A 24,522-nucleotide genomic window follows, 5' to 3' on the forward strand; every position below is an offset into this window, starting at 1 on the left:
TACATGTGTGCTGCATGAAGCAGCACACATGTAAGTTACTAAACGGCATTTTAGGTTTGTTTATGTGCAGGAAGGGACACCTTCCTGTACATAAACAAACATCCCTGCTCTCAGACACCCTTGTACTCTGGTGCAAGGGTGCCTGCGGTGGCGTTAAGTCGTGAGACTTAGCGCCGTTGCAGGGGTAAACGCCAGGATGCACCACATTCTTGATAATAGGGTGCAGCCTGGCGTTTCCGAAGTGGCGGTGAAGCACCTTCGCTTTTCAAGCTTCTTTTGATGACCTGTTCTGTCATATAGCACTATTCTGCTGACAAACACCAGTCCATATTATTGTAATGTTATTATTATTGTTAATACAAATAATAATAATTACTATTATTATTATTATTTAATTAATTTTATTTTAGCCATTTCATATGTACAGCTATTCCAAAAATATATTTTGGCGTTAGAAACCGACTAGGATTTGTCGCAGCCCAAACCAAGGCACAGCGATGGAAAAAGTCACGTTTAACTCCTTCCAGAATTTTAAACGCGGCCTTTGCGATCTCAAAGAAAACGGCAGGGTACATCGCAGCCTGGCCGCTACCGCAGAAAAGACAGAACCCCTAGCGGTTGCCCGCCGAACTTTGGCAATAATCACATTGAAAACAGAAGCAAAACGCAGCCTCTACCGCCGCCGGTTTATAAAATGTGAATCGCTGGGATAGAGATGAAGGCTTGGATCCAAATAAAAGAGATTCGTGAGGCAGACAAGGGGATTTAAAGGCCGCGCGTTTCCTCACAGGGATCCAGCGAAGTGAAGCTGGAGCTATCGAATCCAATGTTTTCTAGTTAAAAGCTAATCTAGCAGTTTTATTCCGGACCAATACAGACACATGGGCAGTTAGCCCAAAATAGATTGCATTGCAACGTATTGTATTCCAGGCGCGAGGATATAAAAGCCTTAAGGATTTGATTCTTATATAGGAAAGCAATAAGATGAAAAATCGTGCGAAATTGAAACATGCAAAGCGGCCAGTGAATTGACTTGTTCCAGGAGTGACAATTTAGAATCAAATTTCACACAACAGTGTCTACTGGCGCTGGTGTTCAGTTTCACCCAAACAGGGTGGCCAAAACGACATATCCTTAATGGAGAACATGTAGACGCCAAGATTTCCGTTTTATTGCCATTAAGTTTCATGGTGTGAATACATATCCGTGAGTCCAGGGCTTGAAGACAGCCATATAAGGCAATATTAGCACATTAGCATTCTGAACAGGATCTCCTGAGCTCTTATAAACAATCTGTGTATTATCTGCATACATGTGTACCATGAGCCCAATCAATTGACTCAGAGATGCCAATAAGGCCATGTACAGATTTGACAATAGAGGAGATCGTACAGGTCTCGGCTATGCCATATGACACTAATATCAGTTCCTAAACACAGGGAGGAAGTGAGGCTTAAACAATCCTGTCCGAAAAAAGCTTTGAAACATTGCTGGGCAACTGATATGATTGATTCCGGTCGAAATAAATAATTTAACAACAGCTCTTCATCAGCCCTGTTTAAGGCTGCAGACAGATCTAACACAATGTCAAATCTACATCAGTGCACATGTGTATCTCTCCAGCATCACTGTTACAACTGAGTCAGTGCTACATTCATTCGGAAACCAGCCGTAGCTGGATGTAGCAATACTTGATAGACAACAAAACTCAACAACTGATTGTAAAAAGCTTCAAGAAGCTTAGATACGTAGGAGAGTTGACAAACAATCCCAAAGTTAGCAGGGATCTCTGTGTCACAGTAAGGCTTTTGAGGAAAGGGATCATTTGAGCACTCCAGCAGTGTAGCCTACTTCACCTGGGGGAAAATCAGGTAAATGATATGCAGGCAGAGCTCTCTATAACAGAGATTGATGCTGCATTAATGGCTTTGCCAACCGGTAAGGCGGATGGCAAGGATGCTATACCCTTGAAGCTTTACATGGTATTTAAATACATAATAACTGTGGAATTCCACAAGGTGGCTCAACACAGTAATATGGGGGACACCCCAGATACATGGAATATTACCAACATTACTGGATTTAAAACAAAAGATAAGCCCTCGGAGGATATGGGGTCATATTGGCCCATATCCCTGATTAATACAGATGCAAAATGGTTTGCTAAGATTCTGGCCAATGTGTCTGGCCCCAATAATCTCTCTCCTAGCCTCCTCACAACAACACAGGGTTGTTTTAGAAAGAGATACCACCAGCCATACCAACACGACACGCACAGCTTTCGAGGTGGCTAGACGGCTTAACATTAATATGGATATGATCCTTCTAGATGCAAAAAAAGCCTTTGACCGTGTTGCATGGGACTTTATGTTGACTACAATGCAGGCCTTTGGTATTAGCGAAAGATTTATCAATCTGACCCAAGCCTTGTATAAGACACCCAGAGCAAGGGTAGTCCTTGCAGGTAACTGCTCTAATCAATTCAAGATATGTCGAGGCACCCGTCAGGGATGCCCACGCTCCCCCTTTTTGTCCGCTCTCTACATAGAGCCATATCTGCAGTCACTTTATAGCAATGCAGGTATTCAACCTTTGATTGTTGGAGAGCAACAAGTGAAATTGGCTGCATATGCCAATGATGTGGCAGATTTTTCCTCCAATGATTTAATAGCGACAGAACAGGTTGCCAAGAAGGCAGCCAGGTTTGGCAAGGTTTCGGGGTACAAACTTAATACACCCAAAACCCAGATGCTCCTGAATTTTAGGCCAGATTCTTCTACCCCAGGGGTAACTACTATGGCAGTTTATTTGAGTATCAAGCTAAGTCCGGAGGTCTCCAATATCATTAAATTGAACTTCGAACCTCTGCTGTCTGCAGTAAATTCCAAATTAAAATCCTGGAACAAGTTACCACTTACGATTATTGGATGAACTAACATCATTAAGATGAATATTCTCCCCAAGTTCCTTTATTCGTTCAAGGCCATTAAGGGTCCCAGGCTTCTTCTTTAAGCGCTTAGTGGGTGCCATTGGAAGCTTTTTATGGGAGTTTAAGCTTGCACAGAGAGCTATACGCTTTCTGAAGCTTCCATTTAAGACAGGGGACACTCACTCCAAGACTTTAAGCTATACTTCTGGGCAGCCTTTACCGGTAGCCTGCGCAGTATACTCAATCCAGATGGTTCCGGTCCATCATCTAACTGCTTTCAATTAGCATCAGGGAAAGACCGTAGGCTTTTCCTCTTTTTATTAGGGGATCCCAACTACTATAAGAGGGTATGGTTTAAGGTCCCGAGGGATATTAGTTATATATGGAAGGAGATCCATTTCAAATACTCCATAGCCTTTCTAAACAGAGACATACCACTCTGGAATAACCCTGCTTTCCCCTCAGACTCGACCTGCAGGGCTTGGGCATGAAGCAGTGTCGTAACTATCTGTCAGCTCTATGATATGAATGGCTTCAGGTCTTTTCTGGGTTTGCAAGAATCATACGGGCTTCTGCGACACCTCTTTTTTAAGTACTTACAAGTGATGGACTATATCCAGTCAGGATGCCAATATACATTGGATATCGAAGGCTTGGAACCCTCGATGTACTACCAGGCATTAAACCTTTAATTAGTATCACCTACCAGGGGCTCTCCTGCTCTAACACAGACATTCATATGATGCTGGCAGTTAAGTTGCGCCGATTGCTCTCAGTAGAGACCTCGGCCTCAGAGATCCATCGCTCCCTAGAAATACTAGACCACTCTGTACATTATGTTAGTCGAAAACTGCAACAACAGCGTACCATATTCCTGTTGTATTATACTCCAGATAAAATACTTAAATGGGGTAAAAACGCTACTACTAATAAGGGTAAATGCCCGAAGTGTAAGCTTCCGGCAGCTGGCATTGTACATATGTTTGTGCTGTGCCCCGCCTTACAAGAATCCTGGGCAGGGATGAGCCTGTTTAAGTCTTCCGGCCAGGGTCACCTTGTGTAATGCCCACCAAGGAAAAAATGATGGGGGTTAAATATGACAGCAAGGGAGGTACTCAACACCGGGAAATGATTATGTTGATGCTGCCCAGCTGTGTTTTGCCATGGCATGGATCTCTCCGAATGCCCCTAAGGCTGTAGAAGGGAAGGTTCTCATTCGCCAGATTTACGAGGCAGAGCTGGCTCTGGTGAAAGCCAGAGGTCTCACCTCTTTGAAAAAGTTTGAAAGGACTTGGAATAAATTCTGCTGGGTCCCCTCTCGTGTTAATGCTGACTAAATATGCTCTGGGACATCTGCTGATATGGAAAGATTGCTCAATGTTTCTTCTTTTGTACATGAATTCCTTTTTATTTTAACTCCTGCCATCTTGTTTTTTCGGCCTTTCTCTTTTACAACTTTCCTCAGATATGATGTATGTATTACAATGATTAAACTTTGACCTGAAAATGGAAACAAAATATTATAATAATAATTGTGCAAGAATGAGCCCTGATCTTGAGGAACTGTGAATGATAGCATTAACATCTCTATGGTTTCTAAGTAAAAGTTATTTATGAAGCTTAGCAGGCAAACAATCTACTGCTGACCCTGAAGTTTACTATCCTCATAATTTAGTAAGGAAAATTGGTATCAAAATATTTCTCAGCAGTCCTTAATGTATGAGATGCCTAATCATCATATGACAAAGGGAAAGCTATTCTGAGTTTCCTCAAATGGCATATGATACAATTTACCTGGGACTCAAATGATTATCTAAGTGATTACACAGTGCCATATTGAGTGTTAAAAATGGATACTCCTTTGAATTCATTTATGATCGCTGTAATGACAGTCTTTTTAAAAGCAGAGAAGAATGTTTCGACAACGTACTTGGCTTTAGTATTTCTTATAGCTTTCTTATACTTATAGCTAGATCTCTTCCATTGTATTATTTCTTGTACTTAATTATGGTGTCAGGAGTGTTCTGATTGATGTAGAGTCTGTAGTAATTGAATAAGTTCCTCATTAACCAATCGTTATGCTGTTTAGATTCATTACTGAGTCTGGTTTGTACCATCTCATTTAAGTAATCATTATATTACCCCAACATATTACCACATATTACCACAACTATTGTGCCGATTACGATCCTGGAAAAAAATTCCCCGTACGACTCGTATCCAGTCTTTTTACCGTACGAATCGTACAAGTGCCGTACAAACTGCCAACTACGATTCGCATGGGAAAAAGTCCATACGAATCGCATTGGGAATAATTCCCCACACGTCCTCGGGTCGGAAAATGTGTCCGACACGTCCCCGGACGATTTACCGTACAAATGTGAAAAGTGAAGTCCGACCGCGCAAGTACGATCCATCCCGTGCGTCCGATGTTACAACCGGATGGAAAAAACACCGTCCGCACCGAACTCCTATAGCAACCATGGAGACTTGTGCCCGCATACGCACCCAACACCCCCCAGCCCCCGTATGTACGCGCCCAACCACCCCCCCAGGCCTTGTATGTACGAGTCGAACCCCCACCCGTGTATGAACAACCCCGTACGTACGAGTCGAACCCCCACCCGTGTATGAACACCCGTGTACATACGAGTCGAACCCCCACCCGTGTATGTACACCCATGTACGTACGAGTCGAACCCCCACCTGTGTATGAACACCCATGTACGTACGAGTCGAACCCCCACCAGTGTATGAACACCCGTGTACGTACGAGTTGTACCCCCACCCCTGTATGTACACCCCCGTACATACGAGTCGAACCCCCACCCGTGTATGAACACCCCCGTACATACGAGTCGAACCCCCACCCGTGTATGAACACCCGTGTACGTACGAGTCGAACTCCCACCCGTGTATGTACACCCGTGTATGTATGAGTCGAACCCCCACCCGTGTATGAACACCCGTGTACGTACGAGTCATACCCCCACCCGTGTATGTACACCCCCGTACGTATGAGTCGAACCCCCACCCGTGTATGAACACCCGTGTACGTATGAGTCGAACCCCCACCCGTGTATGTACACCCGTGTACGTACGAGTCAAACCCCCACCCGTGTATGAACACCCGTGTACGTACGAGTCGAACCCCCACCCGTGTATGAACACCCGTGTACGTACGAGTCGAACCCCCACCCGTGTATGTACACCCGTGTACGTACGAGTCAAACCCCCACCCGTGTATGAACACCCGTGTACGTACGAGTCGAACCCCCACCCGTGTATGTACACCCCCGTACGTACGAATCGAACCCCCACCCGTGTATGTACACCCGTGTACATACGAGTCAAACCCCCACCCGTGTATGTACACCCCCGTACGTACGAGTCGAACCCCCATCCGTGTATGAACACCCGTGTACATACGAGTCGAACCCCCACCCGTGTATGTACACCCGTGTATGTACGAGTCGAACCCCCACCCGTGTATGAACACCCGTGTACGTATGAGTCGAACCCCCACCCGTGTATGAACACCCGTGTACGTACGAGTCGAACCCCCACCCGTGTATGTATGGAGCATACCCCCACCCCAACCGTGTATGTACGGACCGTACCCACACCCGCATATGTATGGAGCGTACCCCCACCCCAACCGTGTATGTACGGACCATACCCACACCCGCGTATGTATGGAGCGTACCCCCACCCCAACAGCGTATGTACGGCCCGTACCCTCACCCGCGTATGTATGGAGCGTACCCCCACCCCAACCGTGTAAGTACAGAGCGCACCCCAGGCCCCAACACCAGCACCTTCACCCAACATCGCGCATGTACGAGTCGTACCAAGCCAGAGACAAGGACAGCACTGTACAACAAAATGGCCGATGTACACACCGTACAGACGCTAAAAACACACGTACACAACCAGGACAAAGCAAAACAACACAAGAAGACTCCATTCGAATCGCACAAAGCCACAAAACATGTCCAACAAGCACAAATACAACACATTCACTGACCTGCAACTGCCAAACTCCCAAACAGAGGCCCAAAACACAACCACTCCTTATAACACACCCACCCAAAGTTCAAACACAGCCACACTCACCAATGGACCAATAAAAATGCCCAACACACACAAACCATGATCCTTTGCAACAGACCCACTGCTGCCAGACCACACAGAGAAACAACTGCACCATACTACAACCTCCACTACACCTTACACCTGCATACCTTCACACAACCACCTTCACAAACACCCCCTCATCACATTCACCCACACACCCACAACCATCCACACCCACAATCCCCACAACCATCCACACCCACACCCCTCACCATGCCTACTAACAAAAATCCAAAGTTCACTAGCCAAGAGTTGGAGGTCCTTGTCGACGAAATCCTCAGAGTCGAGCCACACCTCTTTGGAACATTGGTCAGACAGACCAGCATTTCCGAAAAAACAGCCATGTGGCAGACGATTGTCGATGCTGTGAATGCTGTTGCGTCCACCAGAAGGACCAGGCATGAATGCCAAGCCAGGTGGTACGATCTGCGGAGGACGGTCCGCCGCAAAATGACCAACGACCACAACCAGGCCAACATCACTGGAGGAGGTCCGGCCCGCAGACGCGTACAATACCATCCCTGGGAGGAGAAGGTGATGGCCATACTGCCGGTGGTGGCAGTGGAGGGAGTAGAAGGACTCCGAGAGCCTGGTGAGTACACAAACAACTCACCTCACATGGGGGGAACGTCATCCACAACCAAACTCACAATCATGCACGCAACCACCCCAAAGCTATCGCATGACTCAACCACACTCCATAAACACGCACATGCCACTAGCACCACCATGCCCCATGCACCCAGCTGGACAATGCCAAGTCACAGGCCACAGAAAACACCAACACAAGACACGGTAACCCGGATGGCGGGAGTGTGGGCCTCAAAAATCACATAGTGCAACTCAGAAGCAGACAACAATGCCCTCTGCCCATCTGGCCTAGGTCACAGCCAGACAAACAGTGTGTCCCCACACAGGAAAGACTTGCCTGCAAATGGCGGACGCCTTGCATGAAGACATGGGGGTGAAGGCATGTTTTGCACATGACAGCAGCCAATGAACAGCCAACACTGTGAAAGAGTGGCAGCACACACCACCACAGCAGCAGCGCAGACACAGACACTACACCCAATGGGTGCCTGGAGATCAGAAACAAACTCACATGAACAAGCCAAGGGCCATTCAAAGATCTGCAAAAAGTGTGTGCCTAGGAAGCTGGGCTGAGGTGACAGAGGGTGACACACAGAGGGAGGGAGAGGGGGAGAGAGAGGGAGGGAGACACAGGGAGATGGACAGAGGGAGGAGGCTGACACAGGGAGGGAGGGAGAGGGGGACAGAGAGGGAGTGAGAAAGGGATACACAGGGAGACCAATTCAGCCTTGGGGGGTGTGGGAATGTCTGCTCGTCAGCAGGTGGACTGCGTGCATTTAGACAAGGGTGGCCAGTGCCTGAATCCCCCTCTCTTCTCCATGGCAAAACACTGGGCCATGTCTCAACCTGTGCACGAGCACAATGCCAGCTACCTGCATTATATAAGTGTGTGGAACAACTCCATGTGCCCACGTACAGTGCAACACGGAAGGCGCCAATGCATGGCTCGCCACACCTGCTCACTCCACTGCTGACTGCAGTCACAATTGACGCAGCAAGTAAGACTGTGTCACACATAGGTAAAGTCTCAAAAGCTGTGGCCAAGGGACATACCCATGTACAAGTGCACTGTGAGTGGAATGCAAGACATATCCAAATACCCAGAGGAAATGTGCCAACTTTGAAACGAATGAAACATGGATGTTGTATGGAACAAAAATAACATTGTCTCTCTCACACACAGGTCAACGTCGTGGATCACCCCCCAACACTGGGGGGGAAGACTCACAGGACCCGGCTCTGCGGGATGACGATCCCACCGGCAGCGACGACTCTCACCACTCTGTGGACGACCCCGACCAACCTGGCCCCTCTGGTGTCCAACCACCTGCAGCACCTGCGTCAGGTACAATTGGGCCAACCACCACCCCCACTCCTGCCACATCCCAGGAGACACCCAGGATCCCTGCCCCACCACCACAACGCAGCCAGGCTGACCAGGAGGGACACGGTGTACCGGGCACCCAGGAGGAGGCAGGCGACAACGCAAATGCCACCCCTCAGGGGTCCCGGAGATCCGATGTGCCCACAAGGGCAGGCCAGGTGCAAGTGGGCAGGGGTGGTGGGAGTGGAGGATGGCGGAGGCGCGAGCCTGACCAGTTGGCTGCGGAACCGGTATATTCCCATGTAAGAAACATCCTGGACACATACCGGCAGGACACCACGGGCATGAGCCAGGTTGTGTCCACCCTCAATGAGATGAAGGGGACCCTCGAGGAGATCAAGACCCAGCAGGCCCAGCAACATGCGGAGCAACATGCCTGTCAACTGCGACACCAAGGGCGGATGGATGACAGACAGGCTGAGCTTGTGACGGTGTTCACGGGAATTCACCGTACACTCCGTCGGATAGCCGACAACATGGGCAACCCTCCCTGTGCCACCAGGCGAAGAACATCACCACCCACAGGGAGGGATCAGGAGGAGGAGGAGACATCTGACGGAGCATCCCAAACATCGTCACGGCCTGCTTCTGAGGGTTCCCGCAGGAGAGCGGGTCGTCCACGGAAAAGACCGTGAGGGTCGGCGCAACAGCACCATCTCCCAGGACACCTGGCCTGGCACCTTGCCCACTGGACCAACAGCAGCACATCAGCAAAAGACATTCTCTGCCACATGGACTTGCTGGTCACTGTCTGACCAATGTTGACAAAGACTGTGGCATGGACTCTGATGATTTCCAATGGCAAGGACACCAACTCCCCCAGTGAACTTTGGATTCCACACACCCGGAAAGCCCCTCTTGTCAAAACCCCCCCCCCAACACGTATCCCAACACAAATAAAAACTTACACGATAAAGAGATGATGCCTACATTTTGCATTATTACCTTACATGTGTCTTGTAAAGTCTAACCATGCCTGAGTTCTCATATGACTTCAACCATCCATACCCTGGGGCCTGAGTCTGGCACAGGACACACATGGGTCACAATATATTAGGCAAGACAGACATGGAGCACCATACACACGCGTGATGGGCCCAATCAGCTGAGGGGGTGGCCGCACAACCGTGCCGACAGACATATTGAGTACAGCAACAGCCATGCGCAGAGGTCAGGGATCATGTGGAGTGTCCTGGGGGGCACCCAGGTATGTGTAGACAGGTGGCAGAACCATGTCCTGCAAGCTTGAGTCAGGTGGATGCAGAGAATGGTGGCCTGGCCAACGTTGGATGCATGGGGATGGCACATGTCACAATACCCACACAGTCATGGACATCATGCACAATACAGAGTCTAATCCCACACAAACAGCTTGCATCTTGCTACTCTACACATAGACACATAGGCACTATCACTGAAAACCATGCCAGACATGCCGTATGCACCGTGGCAACACACCAGAATTGACTGAGAAGAAGCACCTTGGAGGCATAGGGACACCTTTATTAGTCATGTATTCCGGAATGCAGAGGCAACTCGGAGTACACATACACAGGTCATGTGGAGTAACATGTGGGTACAACACTGGCACCCCCCTTCTGCAGCACAAATGCGTGATAGCCATGGAACTGGCACACAAGTGTCGGGTAACAGCTAAACACCCCCTGCTGCTCACGGAGAGGCTGCCATACACCATTGATCCTCTGATGTGGAAGTCCCACACCATGTCAAGCCAATGCAAACCGTATGTGTCCGAGGGCAGTGTTACACACATTGATGCCATCATCACAATCCACTATCCCATTACAGATGACTGTCAACAAGTCTGACCATCTATTCAGGTGTATCCAGCTACATGTAATGTGTCCCATGGTGATGCGACATGTCTGCAGAGGAACCAAACATCGACAGGGGCAGTGTGCACACATCGTAAACAACTGCCACACCCAATACACCCCTGATGCATCCCTTACCCTAAGGAGACTTCCAAACTTGTCCGTGCGTGTAACGCTGAGTCACCACACGATGACGTGTCCATGAGGAATAGCAGTGCCACAACAATGGAACCAGCAGACGGCATGCGCAAGTACCTGGGGATGAGAGACACACAAGAAGTCAGCCACAAAAAGCACAGCCACTTGCATGTGCATGTACTCGACACATGTAAGGATGACAGCATGCTAGGTCACAATTATGACTGTGAAAATACACTCATCACTGGCACCATCACTTGAGTGACACATCCACACACACCTCTGACTCACGTGGCATACATGCAGATGGACACACACATGGCAACACATGCCACATGGGGACCAATGCGTGCACACTCAGACACTGGTACTCACCACTAAGCAAAGAAGTCGCGTATGAGCCGACTCCGGATGTCCTCTTGCGGAACCACATCCTCCACATCACTAGCCCCATTGCCAAGCCCTTCGTCTTCCATGGGTGGATGGTCCTGATCATCTTGATCCAGGATGAGTGGCACAGCTTTCTCAACTGCCATGTTGTGCAGCATGCAGCAGACCATGAAGATTTTGCAGACCTTCGCCGGGGCATATGGGAGGGCACCGCCGGTCTTGTGTAGGCACCTGAATCGGCTCTTCAGGAGGCCAAATGTCCTCTCTATCACTCGCCTTGTCCGGCCATGGGCGGTGTTGTAGCGGAGCTGGGCCGGCGTGCTGGGGTTGCGGAGAGGTGTGATCAGCCATGGCATGTTGGGATAGCCAGCGTCCCCTACATGGAAACCACATGGACATAAGTAGGATAGGAGAAGCGGTCGTGCTGGAAGTCTACGCAAAATACAGAACAGACAGAGTGTACCCACCAACAACACATGCTCATTCGTTGCGCAGCTGCGTCATCATTTCAGGCACCCTGCTACACCTCATGATGTAGGCATCGTGTGCTGATCCTGGAAAACGAGCACAGACATGTGAAATCACCATGTTGGACAGACACACCACAAGGGCATTGATGGAGTGGTAGTGCTTGCGATTCCTGTACGCTACCTCCTGTGCCTGTGGTGGTACTAAAGCCACATGTGTCCCATCTATGGACCCAATGACATGGGGCATCCCTCCCAGGGCATAGAATCCACGCTTGACCCCAGTCAACTGTTCAGGAGTTGGGAAATGGATGAACTCATTCAGGTGAAGCAACATGGCCTCTAAAAAATCATGCAGCACACGGCTGAACATGCTCTGGGACATTCCACCAACATGAGCTATGGTATATTGAAAGGTACCCGTGGCAAGAAAATGTAGGGCTGCCATTACCTTCAGCTTGGGTGTCAGTGCCGTAGGATACCTGTGCAGCGGTTGCAGGTGTGGTGCCAGCCTTGCCGTCAACTCCTCAATCAACGGTTGGGGGAAGCGGTAGCAGCGTATACAGTCATTCTCCCGCATGTCAGCCAAGTCCGGAATTGGTCGGGGAAGAGGCGGCGCTCTGCAGTAATTTGGAAGTGACAAGGAAGAGTGAGTGCACTACAACAACAGTTTATATGTACTGAGCACATGTTAATCTGTCAATACACATATGCTACATAGGGAGTCAGGTATGTGCTACATGCCCTGGACACGTATGGCTGCCAGGTGACACTCCTACCAAGACCCAGCTACACACGGAGATTGTGAACCTCCACATCCCATGGCATGGGACTAGCTCTGTCCCAGTGTAAGTGAACAGCCAGACGCAACACAGGAGTGACATACATCAACATATCAGCAGAAGTAGGATGTTGATTGCAGAGACAGGTAGCGGAACAGTAGAGCCACAGGTCACATGACATTACACTAGGACAGCCCACACACCTTGCCATGAAGGTGTACATGTCATGACTGACCACACATACATTGAGAGGATGCAGACAGGTCCTTGTTACGCTACTCTGTGTCCCATGCATACATACACACCTTACATCTGATACCACATGTGGCCTGGTGTGCGTAACAGTGTGCCATGGCCATCTACACACAGACACATGTTGGTTGCAGCAACAGCAGATGCTTTTGAGGGAACACCAACATCAAGCGAATGTGAACACACCACAAATACATGACATAGACACATCGTGCACCGTGGGTAGTCACATGTCTGGTGTGGTAACCCCTGTAGCGGGCATCAGGGGAAACTTGCGTGTGTTGTTGACTGTGCCATGCCAGTGACGCTCATCTCAAGTGTGCTGTACGACATGCACACATGTCAAAGGAGTGAAGGGCATGTCTGGCACATATTGCACCGTCACACATAACATCTGTACACATCTCATCATACATCTATTGCCTTCACAACTCAGGAGCAATGTGCCACATCACAGCCTTTCACACCTGTGCCCCACACATGTAGTACTGCCCAGACAATGCCTTGATGTCCATCCATGGACAAGTATGTCAGCTCTATTCCTTCCTGTGTGCTGCCTATCACCACTGTTATGTGTGAAAGGCACCGTACATTCGCTCTGAGAGCGTGTGTACGTTCCCTATCACTATGGGAGTGCTGCCGTAGGCCTACCCATAGTGATAGTGAGCGTACAGGCGTGTGTACGGTCCGTATCACTATGGGTACGCATACGCGAGCTCTCCCATAGTGATAGTGAGCGTACAGGCGTGTGTACGGTCCGTATCACTATGGGTACGCATACGCGAGCACTCCCATAGTGATAGTGAGCGTACAGGCGTGTGTACGGTCCGTATCACTATGGGTACGCATACGCGAGCACTCCCATAGTGATAGTGAGCGTACAGGCGTGTGTACGGTCCGTATCACTATGGGTTTGCTCGCGTATGCGTACCCATAGTGATATGGAGCGTACACACGCCTGTACGGGCCGTTGCTATGCATTTGGGGTGCCTAGGGCCCCGGAACGCACCGTACCTGTGTGTGAATCTCCAAATTACATAGGGGACACATGAGGGACAAGTATAAAGGCCTACATGCATGCTGGTTGTCATGGAGACCAAGTTTAAAGTTTGATTTTTTTTCAGCAGGTGCCCAGCAAAAGTCGGTTTGAATGAATCTACTTTGTTGCAAAGTGGTTGTGGAGTTTACATCATGCTCAAGAAAAAAAAGAGCTAAGCCACTGACTGTGCTAGGTTTAAAGGGATTGGAGGAAACATAGGATGCAAATGTGAGTGACCAATCACTCTGTACTCCTGTGCATGAAACAGGCCAGCAAGGCAGATATAAGGCAGCCAGGTCCCATGAGAGAGCACTTGCCTGCACATCTTTTGATTCTACAACACTGCTGCTGCTCGTGATTCCCTGGCACCATGTCAAGGTCTGTGGAGAGGGCCCAGCCTTTCACCCTGGAGGAGAATCTGGCATTGCTGGATGTGATCCTCCCACAGTACCCCCTGCTGTATGGGCGACCAGGGTTTAGGTGAGTGCAGAGTCCACTAGCACAGACTGTGTCCCTTTTTTGTGACTGGGACTTCTGGCATTGTGTCCAGGTGTGACACACATGCATTGTACTGTAGAGTGGGTCCCAGGGGGGGGAATGCCTGATGTCTCCCAGCCAGAGCATGCTGTGGTGCATGTCTGCCGTCCTCACTTGCATTGTGTTTACTGTGACAATCACTGCATGGTGCATGCCACATTCTGCCGGTCTTATCCTCCTGGGAATGTTGCCTCTACAGTCCTCATGTGATTATGTGGTCAGCCCAGTGTGACAGGTGACTGTACCCACAGATGTGTGTTAGTTCAGTGTACCTGTGCTGAGAGTGTCCACATGATGTGTTCGTACCCTGGACATCGGTGTGTGTGTAAGTCCCCTGTCATGTAGGTGGGTGCATATGTGGAGTGTAGCACCCAAGCTGCATGAGGGATGGATATACCCTGCCCATCTGATGCGAGCAGGGAGAAGTGCTGTGTGTCTAACGTGCAGAGCCAGCCCCACACCTGTGAGCCCCCCCGTCTAGTGGCACATGTACAGAGTGAGGTTTGTAGCTGCATTTGGCAATGGCAGGTGAATGTCCTGTGCCTGTGTGTGTCTGTGTACTCTGCTGAGGTAGCGTCAGTGGCCTGTGGCATGTGACTGCTTTGAGGTGCTGCACATAATCCTGGTGTACCTTCTGAAGCACAGTGTGAGTCTGGATCATTTATTGTGTCGTACCCCTCATGCCACCTGTGTACTTTCAATGGCACGTGGTGCATTTGCCATTACACAGAGAAAAATGTCCCTATGACAAAGGTGCAATGCTTTGGCTGCATAGTATGCCTTGTTGAAACCAGCAAAATTGATCTAATGTGTGTCTCTGTGACATGTGGCAGGTGTATTGATGTAGTCTCACTTTTTCAACCCCACAGGTAGGCGCTGCTGCCAAGGAGCAGATCTGGAGGGACGCCGTCAGTGCCGTGAGGAGGACGGATGGTCGCAAGCGGCGCCTGGCCCAGGTGAGAAAACGCTGGCTGGATATCCGGTGCTGGACGCGGAGGATCGCACGGGTCCTGCTGGGGGACTCACCTATGGGCCCTAAGAACCAAGGGCGTCGCCGTCTGACCCACATCCATAAGCGTGTGCTGGCGGTGGTCTTTCCAGACATGGACAGGCGCTTACGGGTTGAAGCAGCAGCAGGATGGGGGTAGGTACATGTGTGTTTGTTGTGTGTCACCAGCATTTGCAAGTGCGCAGTTGCATGGATACACTGCCAGTGTTTAAATTTGCGGTGCAGGTCCTGTCACCCACAGTATAGCGGTGCTGTCCTTCCTCCCTTCCCCTCCTTGCCATGTGTTCCCTGGTCTGTGTGTAGTCACTCTTTCACAAGGTCATCTGGGCTGGCAGTTCATCCACGTGACCAATGCTTGCAGCATCATGTGTGGGGGTGGTGTGTAACAGGTTTTGGCACCTTGCCTGTGCCCTGTCCAGTACAGTACTTGTGGGGTCCATGTCAATTGGCACTGATGCTGAGTCCAGACATAGGAGTATGTCTCTGAAGTGTAATGCCTTACAGAAAGCATGTCCTATGTTGTGGCCTGTGACATGATGAGCATGAGTGTGCGATACGCAGAGTGCAGGGATGGTGGCCTGTGTTGCAGTCATTACCATTCAGGACCATGGAATATTGTGGCCACTACTGTCCCCTGGGGCATACTTTGCTAGGTATCATGTGTGTCATCACAATATGTGGACACTCTCAGTGTCTACAGCATAGGATGTGCTCTGTGCCATTGTCCCCTGGCACCATGTATATTTACGTAACGTGTTCTACAAGTGTCCACTGTACAGCCTGACCTAATTTTCCTCGTTCATACTCACGGTGGCCAGTGCCTGTGTGTCTTGTTACAATTACTGATGATGGCCATTTGTACATGAGATCGTTGTACAGGCGCACATGGGGTATTTTGGGTCCAATATGGGTTTCTGGCAGCCCATGTGTATTTCTCCCAGACTAAGAGATGCAAGTGCTTCCTGTGTCTCATCACATTGTCTCATGTAGGGGGTGGTTGGTGCGGGCAAGGCCTACATGTCGACCCCTGAAATCTCATTGCTCGGTCTGGCCAGTGTGTGATGTTTGTCTGGACATACACTCAAGGTGCAGTGTCCCATTCATGTTGGGCATGTCTTTAAGTATTACCTTTGCAGCATGTGCCTCAAGTTCATGGAGATGGTCCCTGCTCATCCCTAGTTACGGCAACGCTGTGTGGTGCAGATGCAGTGCTGGATTGGCCCCAGAGCCTGGCTCCTCTGTCCAATTCCATATCATGTCATTTGCAAATGTGTCATGCTCTCCATCGTTTCTCAGTGGCATGGTGGGTGAACCAACTGTGTGTTGCAGGGCCTATATATGTACCTTGTATTGTAGATGTCACTCATCTTTCATTTCAGGCTATGCACTGTAACCTATGTTGATTTGACTCATGTGACATATGTATACAGGTGTCTGATTAATTCCTGTTTATTCACCTTGCCCACAGCATCATCGGGGGACATGGATGGAGACACCGGCACGGACCGTGCGGAGGGACCGGGCACCAGTGCCAGCAGTGACACCTTAGCTGGCACATCGAGTGTAACTGAGGCCGAGGGGAGTGAGCCGGAGGAGCTGTCCACTGCCACCACAGATTATGAAGCTGACGGGTCCGAGGCTGAGCACTCCGAGGGGGCGGAGGCTGCTCCAACAGCTGACAGCAGCACAACATCTCTCCCCGCCGTCTCCATTGCCATCACCGGCCTCCCACTTGCTCGTGTCCCTTCCTGGCGTGCTAGGTCACCACGTGTCTCCTTCCTGCCAGGCACCGCACCCTTTGCCCCTGTATCCACTGCTGCCGCCAATGCCGAGTCTGTGGACATCCTGCGGCAGTTGCAGGTTGGTCAGGCTGCGATGCTTAATGTCCTCCATGGCCACGGGCAAGTGCTCACCAACATGGAGGCATACTTGGAGGGCATTTCAGCATCGCAGGCTGACCAACGCAACTTGCTGCGGTCTATTGACTCGACACTGTCTGCAGCAGTGGGTCTCCTGCAGCACTTTGTCCCACCCCCTACCCATGCCCCATCCACACTTCCCACTCCCATGCCTGTCCCACGTACACCCAGACGTCAGCATGCACACACCCCACCAGACACAGGCACCACACCAGCAGGGAAGGCAAAGTGCACACCTCCTGGCACGCACACACAGGGTGAAGTAGGCACACCCACTGGGTCGGGGGGAAACGGAAGACATGCAGCCAGAGTGGGAGTCCACATTCCTCACGACCACCACCCTCCAAATCCACTCCCCTCAGCTCTCCTGGCCAAGAGTCGGACACAGGGTCAGTCCTGCCCAGTCTGTCCATCAGCCCCAGTGTGGCACCACCCCGCAAGCGGTGGAGGAAGGACACCGGCAGGGGAGTTAAGTCCCCCCCTGTCCACCCCCCCCCCCAGTAGCACTGCGACCCATCCCTGTGACCCCCCCCCTCCTTGGGGCCTGTGGTTCCTTTGGGTGCAGGGGCGACGCTGAGCGACCTGGCAGTGGTGTGCAGCGCCGTGCTCGAATCCACCTTTGGCGCTGCCCCACCCCCTGTGTTGGAGTCGTCCGTCCCTGCACCCACAACACCTCCCCTTGCCGCTCCTGTCCCTGCGGTGCCTGGTCCTTCCCCCAACATGATGCCCCCCCCCTTGTGGAAGACAAAGGAGTCTGACTGTGCAGGCAAGCTAGGGGACACACGTACCACTGTGTCCCCCATCCGGATTGGAGTCATGGACTGCCCTATGGGCCTTGTATATATTGACATTTATGATGCTTTTTACTTACATCCTGCTGAATAAAGCAATTAGTTTTTTCCTTTGTACACTACTGTTTATCTGGTGTTGCTGTTGGTGGACCAGCTCCATGATTTTGGGTGGTGATAATGTGTTGGGTGTGTGGGAAATGTAGTCTTGTGCTGGTCATAGGGTGGACCCTGGTATCTGTGTGCCATCACAAGCTGTTGGCTAAATTACTTTGTTCATGTAAGCAGTTACTGCATGGTGACATCGTCCCAAGGTGTGTTCCTTCCTCTGTGTAACCTGACATCTTCCCTGCAGGGTGTTTCCACTATGTGGTGCTGAGCTGTGTCGACATCAGCTGGGGGTGTGACGGACTCCTTCAACTTTGCACATGCATGCTGTGCGATGTCTCCACCTGCATCATTTGTGGCATCCTTGGTGGTCACTGTACTTGTGTATGTTGACTGTTGACAAGACTTCATGTGGACATGTTCTCTTTTAGGCGCTATGCATGTCTGTACTCCCAGCCTCGCACACATGTGGTACATGTACTGCAGGGTCTTTGTGCACCTGACTGACATTTGTGGGCATTGTATCTGTGGGTACTCCACCCTTTGCGTTCCATGGGCACTGCTGGGAGGACTCTGCAACCACCCCTCCTATGTCTGGGCACTGCTGGGAGTGATAGGCCCCCACCCCTACTGTGTCTGGGCACTGCTGGAGGACTCTGCACCCACCCCTCCTGTGTCTGGGCACTGCTGGGAGTGATAGGCCCCCACCCCTCCTGTGTCTGGGCACTGCTGGGAGGACTCTGCAACCACCCCTCCTGTGTCTGGGCACTGCTGGGAGTGATAGGCCCCCACCCCTCCTGTGTCTGGGCACTGCTGGGAGGACTCTGCACCCACCCCTCCTGTGTGTGGGCACTGCTGGGAGTGATAGGCTCCCACCCCTCCTGTGTCTGGGCACTGCTGGGAGGACTCTGCACCCACCCCTCCTATGTCTGGGCACTGCTGGGAGTGGTAGGCACACACCCCTCCTATGTCTGGGCACTGCTGGGAGTGATAGGCCCCCACCCCTCCTGTGTCTGGGCACTGCTGGGAGGACTCTGCACCCACCCCTCCTGTGTCTGGGCACTGCTGGGAGTGATAGGCCCCCACCCCTCCTGTGTCTGGGCACTGCTGGGAGGACTCTGCACCCACCCCTCCTATGTCTGGGCACTGCTGGGAGTGATAGGCACACACCCCTCCTATGTCTGGGCACTGCTGGGAGTGATAGGCACACACCCCTCCTATGTCTGGGCACTGCTGGGAGTGATAGGCCCCCACCCCTCCTGTGTCTGGGCACTGCTGGGAGGACTCTGCACCCACCCCTCCTGCGTCTGGCCATGTACGGTCCGTACATACACTGTTGGGGTGGGGGTACGCTCCATACATACACGGGTGAGGGTACGGTCCGTACATACACTGTTGGGGTGGGGGTACGCTCCATATATACACGGGTGAGGGTACGGTCCGTACATACACTGTTGGGGTGGGGGTACGCTCCATACATACATGGGTGAGGGTACGGTCCGTACATACACTGTTGGGGTGGGGGTACGCTCCATACATACGTGGGTGGGGGTACGGTCCATTCATACACGGGTGGGAGTACGGTCCGTACATACACTGTTGGGTTGGGGGTTCGCTCCATACATACACGGGTGAGGGTACAGTCCGTACATACACGGGTGGGGGTACGGTCCATACATACACTGTTGGGGTAGGGGTACGCTCCATACATACGCGGGTGGGGGTACGGTCCATTCATACATGGGTGGGGGTACGGTCCGTACATACACTGTTGGGGTGGGGGTACGCTCCATACATACGCGGGTGGGGGTACGGTCCATTCATACACTGTTGGGGTGGGAGTACGCTCCATACATACGCGGGTGAGGGTACGGTCCGTACATACACTGTTGGGGTGGGGGTACGCTCCATACATATGCGGGTGGGGGTATGGTCCATTCATACACGGGTGGGGGTACGGTCCGTACATACACTGTTGGGGTGGGGGTACGCTCCATAAATACACAGGTGAGGGTACGGTCTGTACATACACTGTTGGTTTGGGGGTACGCTCCATACATACACGGGTGAGGGTACGGTCCGTACATACACTGTTGGGGTGGGGGTACGCTCCATACATACGCGGGTGTGGGTACGGTCCGTACATACGCGGGTGAGGGTTCAGTCCGTACATACACTGTTGGGGTGGGGGTACGCTCTATACATATGCGGGTGGGGGTACGGTCCATTCATACACGGGTGGGGGTACGGTCCGTACATACACTGTTGGGGTGGGTGTATGCTCCAGACATACGCGGGTGTGGGTATGGTCCGTACATACACGGGTGAGGGTATGGTCCGTACATACACTGTTGGGGTGGGGGTACGCTCCATACATATGCAGGTGTGGGTACGGTCCGTACATACACGGGTGGGGGTACGGTCTGTACATACACTGTTGGTTTGGGGGTACGCTCCATACATACACGGGTGAGGGTACGGTCCGTACATACACTGTTGGGGTGGGGGTACGCTCCATACATACGCGGGTGTGGGTACGGTCCGTACATACGCGGGTGAGGGTTCGGTCCGTACATACACTGTTGGGGTGTGGGTACGCTCCATACATACGCGGGTGAGGGTACGGTCCGTACATACACTGTTGGGGTGGGGGTACACTCCATACATACGCAGGTGGGGGTGCGGTCCATTCATACACGGGTGGGGGTACGGTCCGTACATACACTGTTGGGGTGGGGGTACGCTCCATACATACACGGATGAGGGTACGGTCCGTACATACACTGTTGGGGTGGGGGTACGCTCCATACATACACGGGTGAGGGTACGGTCCGTACATTCACTGTTGGGGTGGGGGTACGCTCCATACATTCGCGGGTGTGGGTACAGTCTGTACATACGCGGGTGAGGGTACGGTCCATACATACACTGTTGGGGTGGGGGTACGCTCCATACATATGCGGGTGGGGGTACGGTCCATTCATACACAGGTGGGGGTACGGTCCGTACATACACTGTTGGGGTGGGGGTACGCTCCATACATACGCGGGTGTGGGTACGGTCCGTACATACACGGGTGAGGGTACGGTCCGTACATACACTGTTGGGGTGGGGGTACGCTCCATACATACACGGGTGTGGGTACGGTCCGTACATACACGGGTGGGGGTACGGTCCGTACATACACTGTTGGGGTGGGGTTACGCTCCATACATACGCGGGTGGGGGTACAGTCCGTACGTACCCGTGCCCACGCTGTGGAGTGCTTGTGCGGGCCGTACCCAGGCCTCTGGCACATGGGTACGGCCTGTACCGCCATTGTTGGGGTGACGTGGGTGTGGGCGTGGTACGACTCGTACCCACGCTCTTAAGGCGTGGGTACGGTACGTACCTGTATTGTTGTGTTGCCGGTTCGCATCATCCCCACTTCCGTTGTGGCGGACGCTGGCGTTGCTGGACACGCCCCCACCCCCTCGAAGTGACCAGGGCCTGGAGGTCAGGTATGTCCAGGGCATGTGTGCTGTGTGACTTGGGTGGGGGTTTTGTGTCCTGCCCCTGCTCCCCCCCCCCTTTGCCCCTGGGTGTTGTTCTGACCTTCTGCGGCGTCTGCGTCGGTACCTGTAGAGGAGGTCGACTGCTATGAGGGCCGGGATGACACGTAGGTTCCGGTCCATGTCTGTCCGTCGCGTACAGGTGCTCCTTGTGCGCATCGTCCTGATTTCCCGGCAGTTTTTGGCTGCCGGAAAATATTCTCCGCGCGGGATGACGTCGGTGCGAATCGTATTTCCTGGTTCGTGGAACGCAGGCTGCATGCGTCCCGACGTCACGTCGGCGCTTTTCCGGATGTCATTTGTGTGTTTATTTTCCTCGGTTGGTGTTTTGTACGATTCGTACAGAAATAGTGTTTCCGTGCGAATCGTACTTGCATGTTTGTAAAGTTTTACAACCGAGTACGAGTCGGACGGAGAATACGCTCCGACCGACGGTTCGTACCCGGTTTCTCCAGGATCCTAATCGGCACCTATATGTCTAGTTCTGCCAAATTGGACAGCTTCAAACCTTGAATTTTATCAATGAAATTGTTAATTGATATTTTACACTAATTCCGCATCTAAAGAAGTTGCAGGGTTGTGATCTGAGTTTAATTCTTCTAGCTGATTCTGCCGCCTAAATAGAATCCAGAAATGATCAGACCATGGCACAGTAAATATAGTGAAAAATACTGAATATCTAGCTGATGACGTGCATGATGCTTGAGGTTTATAGCAAAACTAAAAGGGTGAGCATCTCTTGGAAACGTGTCTGAACAATGTTACAGGTGGCATCTAGGTGAACAGCATTTTTGCGTACTGTGCAATTGGACTGTACATGCATGCACGTCTCATGGCTACAAACATGTTTATATATCTTATGAAATGAGGGAGGGTTTACAGTGGTGCGGTATGCGATGGCGCCTGCTCGTGTGTACGTGCGTGTGAAGCAATGATCAGTGAGAGATGGTGCCACAGGCAGGGGGATAACCCTGAACACCCAAGGACGACACTAAGTCACTGGGTAATTGGTACAGGTGGCCTGTGCACACGTAATCCTAGTATGCAGCACAAATACTGCATGTCTAAAGTTCAAACATGCATATACACAGTATTATGACAGTAATCCAATGTTGCGTTTTCTCTTTGTTTAATGCAGATCAGATGTCCAGCCAACACGTGTTTCATCAGGGTAGGGACCCACGACTTCTTCAGGGCTATTGGACAGATGGACTGTGTGAAGACCAATCTCAATGCCGGTTGTACTTCCGTCCCCGCTGAGATGGGTGAGTTAGTCCGGACGATGGGCGTCAACTTGAAAAGTGATTTCCGGTTATCGCCGCAGGTCCGGGGAATCTACAGCATACTCGCTGCTCCAAATAAGTTCACCCTTTGTGGCACTATCCACTTTTCAAGTTGACGCCCATTGTCTGGACTAACTCACCCTTCTCAGTTGGGACGGAAATACAACTGGCGTTGATATTGGTCTTCACACAGTCCATGTGTCCAATAGCCCTGAAGAAGTCGTGGGTCCCTACCCTGACGAAACACGTGTTGGCTGGTCATCTGATCTGCATTAAACAAAGAGAAAACTCAGCATTGGGTTACTGTCATAATACTGTGTATATGCATGTTTGAACATTTGACAAACAGTATTTGTGCTGCATTCTGGGATTACGTGTGCACAGGCCACCTGTACCAATCTTTATATATCTTGGCAGGGTCTGTTCTATCCATATGTTCAGTACTATCATTGTTGTTGGCAGTGTATTGTCTCTGTCCAGTACCTGTGCAAAGTTTTCTCTATCCTCCTCCCAGGTGTCTCTACCATTGGGCACCCTCAGACAGTTTGTACGAAATTGATGTATTTTTTTTTTTTAATTTCAAATCTTTTTTATTGAAAAAAGCATAGAAAAAGACAAGACATACAATAAATGACACGTGAAATCTCGTTACATAACAAGCAGCTAGTCCTGAGCTTAGTGAGTCTGTAGAAGGTACACATCCATTCCAGACACATATGAATACAAATTCTTCACAATCGGTACAATAAGATCATTAGAACTGAACAATACGTCAGGACCTCACATCAGAGAGCATTGACTAACTCATGGACTAGCTATACCACGGGAAGCTAAATAAAAGTAAAAGGACTAAAAGACTGAAAGACTGAAATATGTCATGGTACCACGGACAGCACATCATTGTCCATTTGCGCTAGTGTGATAGGGTGCCCTGATAGCCAGTGCCTTATTACCTGTGTGTGCAGCCCTTTCTTCTCTATCCTTATCTTCCATTCAGGGTGGGTCAAATGAAAATGCAGATCTGTCTAGGGCCTTCCATAGCCTCTTGTGAGGAGCACGCCATGGGGAGGAGTGCAAAGCTGGATTATCCGCACCTCTTAAAAACGAGAGCCATTCCTGCCAGACCCTGAATGATACCTCCGATGCGCTCTTCCACTTACACAACACCACCTTGCAAGCTAAAGTGAGCAGAACATCTAACAGCTGACGATCATTATCATTATGTAGGTCCTGATCCAACACTCCCAGTAGCACGTAGACGAACTCTCTTTTAGACTTGAGATTAAGAATATGATCTATACAGTCAAACACTTTCCTCCAGAACGGACCCAGCGCGGAGCAACCAAATAACATATGCGTTAGGTCTCCCACCTCCGTATCACA

The sequence above is a fragment of the Triturus cristatus genome, chromosome 6 (assembly GCF_964204655.1).
Source record: "Triturus cristatus chromosome 6, aTriCri1.1, whole genome shotgun sequence".
In the NCBI taxonomy this organism is placed as follows: domain Eukaryota; kingdom Metazoa; phylum Chordata; class Amphibia; order Caudata; family Salamandridae; genus Triturus; species Triturus cristatus.